General features: G+C 35.2%; 1 protein-coding gene across 3 annotated transcripts in view; it reads left to right on the top strand.

Annotated features, from left to right (window-relative positions):
• LOC127938438 (nuclear receptor coactivator 1-like) overlaps positions 1-13,799 on the top strand; it is a 50,993-nt gene that overhangs the window by 3,263 nt on the left and 33,931 nt on the right. For 2 of the 3 annotated variants that reach the window (XM_052535045.1, XM_052535046.1), the window contains exons 2-3: positions 3,631-3,803; positions 5,392-5,562. The gene's annotated coding sequence lies outside the window, so the exon portion shown is untranslated. Of the gene's footprint in view, positions 1-3,630; positions 3,804-5,391; positions 5,563-10,444; positions 11,148-13,799 lie in introns of those variants that run through there. The other variant, XM_052535044.1, reaches the window with a different exon arrangement.

Consider the following 13,799-nt stretch of genomic DNA (forward strand, 5'->3'; position numbering starts at 1 on the left):
ACTAATATAGGCCATTTCTCAATTTAGTGAGTTTTTGCTAAAATCAATAAAAATATAATTAATTGGATAGAAAAATATTTTCCTTTTAATTAAAATGTCTTACAGCATTTTACATAAAAAAAAAAAACAAGGCTTAGTAGTAGCTTAAATTTACTTCTCAAGTAAATATCTTCATTTAAGAATGTTTAGATATTTGTAGTGGAAAACGAGACAAATTCAAAGTAAGAAAATAATTTTGAATATGAGTTGAGTATGTAAACAAATGACTAGTAAATGTGTCTTCTAGTCTGGAAGCCATGTGACTAGTAGTGTGAAACAAAAGTTGTAAGCTATTGCAGATAATGCAGAGATTGCTTGAATATGTATTGAAATGGCAAAATCCATGGGGACTGACTGCTGTGGGAACTTGTCAACATCGAGCAGCTGTTTTGGGACTCTTGGTTGAAAATCACCACCTTCTAAATATTTTGCATTTCCCCCTTTCCATCATTTTATTTGTAAAATACTAAGTTACCGTTGAAGCATAAATAGGTCTACTTTTCCAATAAATCTCTAACAGTAAGACTTCCTTGTAAACATTCTTGTATTAAATATGTAAATAAATGCATCTAGAGCATGTAAGATTTGATTCCAACCTACAAACTTTACATTAATTGTGATCAATATGTATATATCTTTGTTTCCAATTGGCATTGGTCATCTAGCTTTCATAAATGTATTTACAGTCTGTGACTATATTAAGCAAATTAATATGAAAGATTTTATCACTAGGTTTACTATTTGAAATTGTAAATTAAGAGGTTCTTGTTTTTGCAACGATGAGCAATAAGGAAATAGACTATTATTAGATTATTATTAATAAGTAGTCCAGATTAACGTTTCTCTTCTTCCATCAACAGAGCATTACATATGGAAATATTTAGTGAAATCTGCTTCTATGGCCTAATTCACCCTGTTTCTCCAGAGGTTATTGTCATTATGCTTCTTGAAGTTGATTTAAATTTGAATGCTTCCTGAAAGTCATTTCAGTCTATACACAGATGTTACATGCATGGAAACTGTGTTCAGAGTTCCCATCTACAGATGTTCGTTAGCTCTATTATTGTTTGGAGATGGAAGTAATTACTACACAAACTGTGAACACATTTGAAGAGTCAATATATCAGTTTATTTGCAGTGAAAATCTGACCTTTCTTCAAACAAAGCTTTTTGCCTTGCTTTTGTGTATGACGACACACACCTTTTTCTATTCTTTGTCCTTTTTCAGTTGCTTTTCATATCATCCTGCTTCATTGACTTCCAAAAGGGCAGCCTTATAATGTATTTCTGTAAGATGCACTAAACATGGTGAGCAGCATCTTGCTTTTCTAGTCCTGAAATTTATTTTCTCTTATTTTGTCACAGTCAAATTTACTTGCATACTTATGCTATTAACCATTTACATTTCCCATATATGGAGTCTAATCTGTTTTCTGTTTGAATGAATTGTGAAAATGTTTGTTTTTAAAAAAAAGTTTATTTTCTTACATGCAAGTTGCAACAAAATCTCAGTTTATTCTGCTTTAGTTTGTCGTAATATGTGCCCTGATATGAGTAAGATATCATAACATATATGAGTAACAGAATAGGTAGACTAGAGTTTTCAGACGTTATGCATTATTTTGTCCTCATGCCATTTGAAATGCATTCTGTGTTGTATTGAAATGTATTCTATATTAGTTTTAAAATGCAGTTAATTTCTGGACTGGCACAGCTGAATTTTCAGCAGCCTTTGCTCAAGTCTTCTCTGTCACATGATCCTAAAAACATCTGCCACTTTTGATCAATTTAATGCATCCTTGCTGAATAAAAGTATGAATTTCTTTCAAGATAAAAAAATTATATTAACCCCCAAGTTTTGAACGGTTGTGTACAGGTTTGAAGAATCAACTCTATGATCAATAGCTAAAAAAGACAATATGTGAAATGGCTGTAAAGACGTTCTTTACATTGGGGAACTGAAGTGCCACATTATTTGTGGTTGCAAAATTTATGTATTTTTCTCAGTCATTATCATTGCTTGTATTTAATTCCCACTCATTTATATAAAACAATGTTGTTTAATAACGTTTCCAAATCAAAATGTGCATCTGCATTCAGTGCAAGTGCACTGATGACTTCATGATGTCTTTAATTACTCATCGTTCTGTACTAGGACATATGATTGTGGCATAAAAACAGAGACAAAGATAATGTTGACTTCACTAGTGCTTACTTGATGTTTACAAAGAAGAAACATTAAGAGACAACAACTACTGGATTTTGTATTCTAAGATCAAGCTGACATTTTAAAGCTGAGATTGTCTTCTCTACAGTACACTAAATTTGATTAATGAATGGTATTTTTCATACATGACCAGATCCTATTGCATTGCATATAAAATTCATATTATGTTATGATCACTGATTGATTGATTGAGACATTCTTCAGTCAGATATTTTTTATATAATGAGTCTTATGAATACCAAACTGTTTAACAGACTGCAACCAGTTTCCCGTATATAGCTGTGCTAGTTTTACAGATAGTTTTACAGTTGTCATATCATCCAGCAGTCTCTTCCTTCTCACATTTGTGCCCATTAAGGCTAATCAGTATGTAGCTATGAAATAAGTGCATAATGAACATTGCCTTTCAAGATTTTCATTTTTTTGTGTATTCCATTGGATTCACATCTGTCTTCACTGTTATGCTGCACTGTAATAGCCTATTTGCTAAATGTAGCCCATATATTTAGACTTAATAGTTCTGGGGCACAGAAGACCATATCAGGTAATATGTGGTAAACAGAAATCAGCATTTAAAGTGGATCAAACAAGTTCAAAGTTGTCCTAAGACAAGAACACAACTTTGTGTTCAATCAATCAATAGCACAACTTTATATATAGGACAAAAATACAAATAAAATTAAGCTTTTTGGAAAAATATTTTCAGCTGTGCTTCAGTTTCCTCATGAACTCTCCCATGATATTGCGGGAAACCTGTCAGTAAAACATGAATTGTTTTATTTTTTGTTTTATCTCAAGCAGGCTTTAACTTCAGGCAGATTCTTGTATTAAATACTCAATGCATTTTAATCTAATTTGTGGCATATTTGCTTACTATCATGGTGTTTTAGTTGTGTTTTAAAGTAATGAACAAAGTGTTCAATATTAATAAATAGTCCTGCAGTTTTTGTTTTAAATTTACCAGTAGTCTTGTTGTTTAAATATGAAAAGATATGATCCCACTGGTGCGCAAATTGATAGCTTACACTTCAAATACCTTAAGGGCCCCATGAGAATCAATATTGTTTCTAGAGAATACTGGTCTTGAACAAGAACAAAGGCCCATCTGAAGTCAAAAGCTTTACGGTTTCCTGGTTGCTATAATCTAGAACGTATACAAGCACTCATTCAGTCAAACCCTCAGTGCTCTCTGCCCTAGGTCTCACATCTGTTGAGGTGAAGTAAAAGGTTCTTAACGCAGTAGGAAATCGTCACTTTCATCTTCTCCCTGTATACTCAATGCCAGCAATTTTCCATTTTGATGTTTGTGTGATTGATTTTGCTTCCTCATCCCAAGATCATGTTCTCTTGTTATTCATCCACAGGTTGCATTGAGCGCCATATTTCCTCCTGCCTCCCCTAGTGGGATGGTTCTGCATGACAGGGAGGGTATGGTTCTGTAACCCCCTCTCTGTTCTCCAGTTCCCATCTCGTAAACCCATTGGACCACAGCCATAGTGTTCCCTTCAATGAACATCCCTCCAGAGCTCTAGATCAAGTAAGTCAGCACATTGAGTTTTATAGACCCAGACTCTTAGTTAATCCAGCGACCTCCTGTATTAAAAAGATCTATATTATCTGTACACTTCAATAACTTTCATTTCAAAAATCCACAGACTACTAAAAAAAAAAAAAAAAAAATTGGATCTAGATCCATTTCGTTTTCAATGTGATACTAAAGCTGAAAGACTCACATATTACTCCCTTTGCTGTAGACATACAATAACGGTGAAAGTCGTAAATGCTGTTTTTTTTTTCCCGTGGGCTGGACTGTTTGCCCACTTTATAACCATCAAGGTCCTTCACAAAGTCACAATCTGTGCTGATGTGCAGCAGGTTATTGATGTGGATATGGTGCAATAATTGTATAAACACTTTGCCAAGCCTTGGTTAGGCTTTATTCATGTGGCTTATTACTAGATGTAGTGTAACAGTACTTACAGTTGCCATGGCAATGCAAAAAAATAATTTTGCACACACATGCAATTATGACTAGACTGTCTTGGCTTCTGTTGAATTTTCACATCCACTGATAACATGACTGTCATGTATACTTGATGTTACATAACTTCTGTTTGCTTCTGCAGTTTTGGTACAAAAAACAAAAACAAAACAAGTAGTTTAGTTTATTTAAAAAGATAAAAACTTTTATAGTGTTTTTATTTTTTGGATTAGTTTTATATATTTTCAGTTTTCTTTAGAATTTTAGTACATTATTTTTTATTAAAAAAATGCAAATCATTATAGTAGTTATTTTAGATACTAAAACTGATCTAATATTTATTTTTTATTTTGTTTTCAGCTTAATTTCAATAACTGAAATAATTATAATTATTATTTTTTGGCCAGTAAATATGATAGCAACAGGGATGTAACGATTCACTCAACTCATAATTCGATTTGAGTCATGATATTGATTTAACGATTTGATTCGATTCACCATTTTTTTTTTTAACAAAATGAGATTTAAGACAAATTATAAATTAAATGTGTCCTTTTATTATTGCTTAGACAAAATGCATGCAAGGCAACCACTGCGTTTTTTAATCATGATCCTAACAAAGATTCTGCATATATGCAACATGAGCAGTTTTTGATCTACATTAGATTTTAGAATTTCAAAATCTGAAGCAAAAACAGGATGGTTTGACTTCAGTTTTGTGAAACTATACATAAAAAATATCTGAATGAAACAGCAGACGAGCTGAAGGAGACGCAGATTCACTCTCTGCCAGCAGGTGGCACTTAAAGCATTTCCTTGGTTTCTGCTGTAAACAAAGCAGCGCTGCACTTATGAACTTTAAGATGCATTATACAGAATCAAGATAAAAATAAAAAATACCATCTTAACTTTACTAAAGACAGTAAGTTCCCCTCAGAAATATGTTCATATAAACTCCTCGCCCTAACTGATTCATGATTTGTTTAGCATCTCAACCGATTTGAATCGTCACATATTTGATTCCAACTGACTCACGGTTTATCGTTCAATCCCTAATAATACCACAATAGGACTGATGATCATATTCTATTGCTCTGTAAATGTTGCCTACAAACAGTCTTACACAATTTTTCTTCTTGCACAGGTTACACTGGGTGTCCATTCTCCACTGCCTCCCCCCGGTGGGATGGTTCTGCATGACAGGGAGGGTGTGGCACCATAGCCCCCTCTCCTTGAGATCTCTCCCACCCTAAACCCAGTGGACCACAGCCATAGTGTTCCCCTCAATGAGCATCCCTCTGGAGCCCTAGATCAAGTAAGTCAGCAGATCATGCAGAAGCTCAAAGCTGTATTAAAATAACCTGAAATGGCAACAGCTGAAACTGTGGATACAGCCATAACAAGCCTTTTATAGTAGGAAGTGTTTAAATAATCATCTAGTGTTTTGGAGTAACTAACTACAAGTTGTGATGGTCGTAACTGGACTGCGTTCTTAGTGGCGTGACAGTAGCTTAGCTCATTTCAGAATAGTGTAGTGCTTCCAGTAACAAGCTATTTTCTCTGAGTAGTTGTGGCATGACTAAATGTTACATCACGTTTGTTTATATCTCATTATATTGCACATGTAGCCTCATGTGTGCAGAGGTAAAAATCAGATATACTCGTAACATAATATAGGGTATTAATTTAATGATTCAGGTGATTTGTTCATACATTGTTTTATAGTGATTCAAAAAAAGTTAAATACTCCACAATTCAAAATTTATAATAAGAATAAATGTTTCTTGAGCATAAAATCAGCATATTGAAGTGATTTCTGAAGGATCATGTTACACTGAAGACTAGAGTAATGGCTGCTGAAAATCTCAAACCTCAAACTTTTGAATGGTTTTGTAAAATTATTAATGCGTTTTATATTTGTTTATTCAAATTAGGGTGAGTTTATATTTTTTTTAGTGTGCATTTTAACAATTGAGATGAGAAAAAAAATAGGTATAGTTATAATAATTAGTCACCCTCATGTTGTTCCAAACCCATAAGACTTACATCTTTAAAACAGAAATTATGATATTTTTGATGAAATCCTAGCGCTTTCTGACCATAGCATCATAAAATTACAGTTGAACCACTGATGTCACATGGACTATTTTAACAATGCCCTTATCTTTCTGGGCCTTGAATGTGCCAGTTGCGTTGCTGTCTATGCAGGGTCAGATAGCTCTCGGATTTCATCAAAATATCTTAATTTGTGTTTTGAAGATAAACGAAAGTCTTACGGGTTTGGAACGACATCTGGGTGAGTAATTAATGACAGAATTTTAATCATTAAAATTTAATCAATTTGAATCAAGAAATAATTTTTGGGTTGACTATCCCTTTAACATTAATATTGAAAATATATATTTTTTGTGCATATGTCAAGGTGCCCATTTTTTTTCAGTTAATAATAATAATATAATTTAATTTAATATGTTTTAAAAAAATTGTTTCTTATGTAGCTTTTTTACAAATATTCATTAGTTTGCATCTTGGCACACAAAAGTTTCACTTCTGCTTATATTATGCTTATTTGGATAAAAAAAAATGTAAAAGTGAAAGTAGCTTCCAAAACTGTATATTTCATAGTCTTTTAATGTTGAAGTCACAACTGTCAACAACTGTCATCACAGCAAAGTTAACCGATAGACAGTTGTTTTTATTTAAACAAGTAAGGTATTCAGCACAGCACACTACTTTGAGGTGTTTCAGATATTAATTATTGGTGCTAGGGACAGTGGGTGCAGGTGTAACACTCTTTCCTGCCCCTACTGCATGGTGTTTTCTGCGTTTGCTCATACTAAATGTGTAGTGGTAGTTCAGCTGTTGTCATGGTAATGTGAAACCCCATTGTGCCTGCACTGCATCTGTTTTCACTCTGTTTTATTTTGCAGTTAAATTTTCACACTCAAACTTGGGTAGTTTAATTATAAGCATGGTTTTAATGTATGCATGTTTGTTAAAGAACCCGCTTTTGCTGATTGCTGTATTCTTGTCTTTGATGCTTTTGAAGGACCGTCCTTGTTATTGGGTTGCTTGGTTTCCCCGTTCTGATTCTGTGAATTCAAGTAACTAAAATGTCATAAATACGTAAAGCTAAAGCATAGAAAAATTCATCAGCATTTGCCTGCGTCTCTGTGTGCATGTTTTTAAGATGCAGAGCGCACAACATACACACAAAGATGTAGGTTAAAGCTGTCAGATGGTATGTTTTCACCCTTGTTACTGGTATCATACAAGCTGTAATCAAATGCAAAAACCCACGACTAAAATATAATTTGCTCCATTTCCTAATGTATGGAAAAATGCGCATGCTGATCACTTAGTTGCTTGGAAACCAGCTGAATTGACAGACCTTCCTCTTAATATGAGGGTAATCACTGACTTGCATGAATTAGTCAAAAAAACCTTTCTTTTGGAATAAGGTAGTTTGTTTAGCTTGTGCGATGATTGCATGCCTGTGTTTTCTTTAAAGGTGTTTGTGCTGATTGTACAGTGCTTTGACACCTGGTTTCATAGCTGTAGTTGTCAGACTTCTCTTTACTGCTTCCGCGTTCTTAGGTTGTACTCTCCCAACAATCTTCCCCATAATTATCGGGTTTAGTTTGACATGTGTTTTGTGTTATGGAACCCGTGATCTTTTTCTCATGTCGACAGTAACGTGTTATACAGTAAGGTTCGGGTAATTTAACGCTGGTAGGGCTCTGAACAACAATTTTTTCATGAATAATATTCTGTTTCAGTTGTATTCAGTTTTACGTTTGTTCCTTTGCAAGACTGCAACCTGGGGTCAGATGAGGTGAAAAAAAGGGTGCAATTACACTGAATAGCAAAGAGAAGCTAGGGTGTAGCACAGTGGTTTTCAAACAGATTCTGAGTTTGTTTTGAAGCCTGTAAAACACAAGCATGTGGCTTTGTGTGTGTTATCAATTTGTATATAGGTGTATATCATTAGGTGTGGCATGGTTCGCTGAAAAACAATTAACCGTTCTGTTCACCAAACACGGTTCGGCACGCACTAGGACTTAAATCTGACAAAGCATCTGTAATATGGTTTGCTATAAATAGTAGGGCTGCAACTAACGATTATTTTGATAAACGATTCATCTGTCGATTATTTTTACGATTAATCGATTAATCTTTATGTACTTATATTTTAGTTTTGCTAATTTTTTCCAATTAAATTATTAACAAAGGGTCTTTATCATTCAACATAGACTTTTAGAGATTTTAACCATTTTGCATCATCATATCTTCATCAAAAATATACCTGGAGTTTTGTTTTATTATGTGTTAGTAATTCTTTGTCAAAGTCTTCTGCAATCAAAACCCTGACCCATACTCGAGCAAATTTCACAAGATTTCAAATAATGTTTTCACCATGTCAGTCCTTAGGGCTCCTAAAGTAGTTTAACATCCCGAACAAAGCTTATTAAGGAATCTTATTCAAGAAGAATAAGATTAAAACCGAATAAATTTGCAGTACATTGCATTTTATAATTTTTTTTTCCTGTAAACACACAACGTATACCTGGGAAACAGCTTTATAGCTTATGCTGTGAAATTGTAAATAATCCTTCGAATAAAGTGCCAGTGGCATGAAACCTGAATGGAACTCACATTTTAAAGTAAAATCCATCAGAAAGTTGTCCAGCATTTTTTTTTGACACACACAAAAAACCTGCTGTGTAAAAAAGAGCAGTGAATACTTAGAAAAAAGTGCATTTCAAATACATTTAAACATTTACCTCTCTCATTCAGTCATAATTAGGCTGCAAGACTGAATTATGAACTGGTAAATGACAAACTGATCACAGAACATGTTTGTAGATCTTTAAATGTTAACTGTTAAAAAGCAATGTTATAAGCTTTAATGACTTAACATTTGCAAACAACATTGTACTGGAGAATCTGCACAATAAAAGTCTTAAACCGTTAGTTCAGAGTTTAGAGGTTACTCTTCTTTTTTGAAGGCTCAAAGTAAAGTTCTCCCACACTTTCTTTCTCAAGCTTAGTCCACTGCCGTCTGTCTCCACCATCTCGCTGCTGCAGACGCAGTTCGGGAAGCACGTGACATAAAACGAGGCCAGCTATTGGCTATTCGCTACTTCTCCTGCTGTACTGGCTGAATAAAACCTCCGGTGGCTCATTACTGCCACACTTTGGTCATCGCAGATTTAAAATATGCACAAAATGAGCTGCTTACGGCGAATAAAAGTTGTTTAGCAACTAATCGATGACTAAATTAGTTGACAACTATTTTAATAATCGATTTTAATCGATTAAATCGATTAGTTGTTTCAGCTCTAATAAATAGCACGTAAAACAAACTGGGTTCAGTTAATATATGTTTCTGTTGATGGATGTGCTTTCTGCCTTCCCAGACATTACAAGAACAGCGATGAGGGGAAAAAATCCTTGGACAAACCATTAACTTTTGTTCAACGCGAATGCCATATGCTGTATTATGAGCAGTCATTTATTCCGTCATCACCAAGGTGCTGATAGCGGGCTCACAGATGAGATCTGAACAGCACACGTTGATATCTTTGTTTAAACTAAACTTATTTAAACATTTAAGAGCCAGAGGACGTGAGCTCGCGTGCACAATGAGAAGATTTGTGCATGCGCTCATCCGAAGCGCGCAAACCGTCCTCAGAACGCACGCAAATATTAAGCTGTCTCTTAAATATTGTGTTTAAATGGACAAATGCACACAAAAATGACGTCAAAAGGCCCGTCTTTGTAAGTATCCTACAGCAGACATAGCCGGCTGAACATAGGCCTACTGGATCAGTGCATTCTCTTGAAGAGACAGTCTTTATATTAATTGAACAGCAACAACAAAGAAACCACTCACTGCTCTTTATTAAAAAGCTTTTGTAAGAACAATATTTAATTTATACAGTCAAATATGCAATGCTGTTTTACATTTGATTACTTTATTCAATTTCTGTACTTAAAAACTAATGCTAGACCTCCTTAAATAAAAAAAACTGAAAATCCTTGTTTATTTTTTGTTTATTTATTGTATTTATTTGTGCTGTTGCTCATAGCTGGATAGAATAATCTTTTTTTGTTAATTATTAGAAAATATAGTTTTTCCATAAACATAGCACATACCGAACTGTACCAAAATCATGAAAAAGTTGAACTGTGTCACCCCTAATATACATACCTTGGATCACTAGGTAAATTTTTTCAAAATAATTCTGGTCAAATTTCTGCTTTGGGAAGATCACAGTTCTTTGAGAAATATTGAATTATTTGGCACATCATCAAAGAATGAGTCATGACTGTTGCTTCAGCCTCGCACTGATTTCAGATTTTCAGGGAGAGCTGTATACATTTTCTCTCTCTTCTGCATCGCTATGGAAAGGTAGACAGCAACAGTGACTCCACGGCGTCTCACGGAGCAAACCATTGACGGACGGAAGGGGACGGGTGTGTGAATTCAGGCGTGGGATTTGTCTGTTTCGAAACTTCCTCGCTCTGCTGCTGGTCTCCTCTACGAGGGCCTCTCCCCTCTCCTGTTGAGCTGTGCCCTGTTAGCTCGCTTTTATGAGACACTTTTTCGTCTGGGGTGAGCACTGATAAGAGTGTGTAAACAATACTTTTCATCCCCTTTCCTTTGGTTTATGATGGTCTGTCCCTCTCGCTTAGTGACATACATTGCTGTTCTGTCTGCGCACGAGGTGATTAGTGTAGCTCTCAACGAGAAGGAGCCCCGTATCCTGGGAAATGGCACGACACACGGCCACAGCTCGTGCTTACAGACGGGTTAGCGCAACTGTCGTGGACCTTCCTCTGATCGGACAGGCTGAGTTGGCCAACTTCATAGGTGACAGCTGAGCCCTGCCTCAGGTGCGTGAGTGAGCAAGCGAGAGAAATAGCGAGCGAAAAGGAAAATCCCTTCCACTGTTTTTCTCCCATAAGCAGGTTGTTTACTTTCAGGCTGACTGTGTGTGCGTGCACATACGCGTGGGAGAGTATGTGTGCCGAGCATGTGAGGGGACTGCAGGCCTCCCAGGGCTTTCATAGTTTGTTTGTCTGCTTAAGGAAGTGTGAGGAGATTATACACACTAGCATTGGGAGTGAGTGACCAAAGTGAGCACATTTTAAAATGTTGTTGTGGATATAGTGAGGATAATGTTTTTTTGTTTTTGTAATAGTAGAATGAGTGAGATCCTCTTGATTTTGAAGTGTTCCTCGCACTGTGCTCTCCATGAATATTTAATCAGTGTTAAATAGGGAAAATTGTGAATGTTGTTTTACTCTATGCAAGTATGTGATTGCTTCTTGCTATGCAAGCTCACTTTTACTCAATGTTGCATTCTGAAATTCACATTGAGACACAAATATGCATTGGATTCTCAGTGTTACCACAGGGAGTGCTATAATAGACTTTAGAGCAGTGGTTCTCAGGCAAGGGGGCTGGGGCCCTTCAAACTTCCAAGGGGTCTCAAAATGAAAAAAAAAAAAAAAGCAAGTACAACTGCAAATCAAGATATTTCGAAATGTAATTAACCCCAAACTTCTGGAATTCTGCAATGTAATTATTAGTAATTATTTTAAAGCTTCTAATTTCTGTATGTTAGATTATTATTATTTTTTTTTTTTAAGGATAAAGCACCTTTAAATATTCTTGTTGACTGTAGGGGCCTTGAAATCAAAAAGTAGGAGAACCACTGCATTAAAGTGAACTTCTATCATCTTTTATGGTCCATTTTCCTTTTCAGGTCACCTGAGAACCTGAACTAAGAACTGTGCAGCACACATGGAATCTGTTTTCTGATATTGTAAAACAAATCTGCAGGACTGGTCCTCAACATGTTGGCATTGAACTGTAACTGGTCAGCAAACACTACACCCAGGTTTCTTCCTCACAGTTGTATTGTTGAACTCTAAAGGTAGTGATCCTTTGTTCAGGCCGAGAAATCTGAAATCACAGATAAATCGAGATCATGGTTGTCAGATTGAAAGGATGGGTAGTCTTGTATACAGTCTGTAATTATAGGACAAGCTGTTTGCCTTTATCATAGAGCCCATTGTGTATATCGAGACTAATAGGGGACAAAGTACTGAGCCCTGAGGCACCCCAAACATATTCACCCAGCACATTCATGTATACTTACAAAATATGCATTGAGATATTCTTACCATACTTATGATTAAGGGTGCAACGATCGTAGGTGATCCGTGATCCGCACGGACCAGGCCTCACAGTTCGACACGCATCTGATTTGTGGACTAACCGTTAAGTTTAACCATCATAGAGTGAAAATGTATCATTTTCACATCATTAGTCTTCCCATTTAACACATTCAAGTAATTTTAACTCGCGCGCTGTTTTCTGTGTGTTCAAACTGCCGCACACACAGACAGAGACACAACGTGTGAACACCAAATTGATTCCTCTTTCACATAAACACAAAGTTATGTTAAAATACCCTTAATGTCTTAAGTGAAAGTAAACAGCTGAGAAAGAAACCGGATGTATATCAGTATTAGGTCCATTTGGCCTTAAAGAGACAGCAGCCAACAAATACCTTCTTCTGTTCCGCTTATCAAACAAAACAACAGTTTTAACAAAGATTAATTTTTATTTAACGTGTGAGCCCTATTGTGTTTTTACAATCAATTATTACATTTCTGAACCTGAATACTACTGTTACTGACTTTATTTGTAACTGTGTTATGTAGTATTCATCTATTCTTGTAATTTGTGTAATTTTTCTTGTTTTATTACTGACTTTATTAGTTAAGATAGTAGTTTTTGCTGTAGTATAGAAGTTCTTAATGTAATCTTTCAGTAAATTTGTATTTATTAAAAAAATTAGGTAAACTGTGGTGTTTAAACATTGCTCAGTTGGTACTAAGGGGCCCAAAGTGTGCCAAGAAAACATCCCCCCACACCATTACACCACCACCACCAGCCTGAACTGAAACTATATTTCTATAATATAGAAGCATCAGCTTACATGCAAACTTTCTCAACCAAAGACTGATGACTTAGTTTATAAACAGGACTAAGCTGACCTATAGACAAGATTCATGACTGTTTCGTCAACTTCTTTCTTACAGCTTAGCAGTTAGTGTGTTATATCCACTGCATTTGGTGAGGGAATTTGAAATCAGATTGGACGATGCCAAATATTTCTTATCTAGCTAGAAATATGAGCTCCAGCAAACAGAAGACAGTACAAGAAAGACAAACTTGTTTGAAAGACTAATGTGCTAATGCGACAAAATACTATTTTTCTTATTAAACTACAATTGCAGATGAGTCAAATGTTGTTAATGTAAACAGACATGCATTGATATATTGAAATAGCACTCCTTTAGAAGATTAAGGCACATAAATGGTGTCCTACTAATAATTCTTTTACTCCCCATTAGCTTAAAAAAACCTAGAAATTTAGAAAAAAGTGCTGTAAACCTCGTAAAACAAGTTTTGGGAAGTTGAAATATACTAAGATTCTGCTAAAGTTTCTTGTAAATCACATGTCCATTTCT

This window comes from Carassius gibelio, chromosome A20 (genome assembly GCF_023724105.1).
Source record: "Carassius gibelio isolate Cgi1373 ecotype wild population from Czech Republic chromosome A20, carGib1.2-hapl.c, whole genome shotgun sequence".
Classification (NCBI taxonomy): Eukaryota; Metazoa; Chordata; class Actinopteri; order Cypriniformes; family Cyprinidae; genus Carassius; species Carassius gibelio.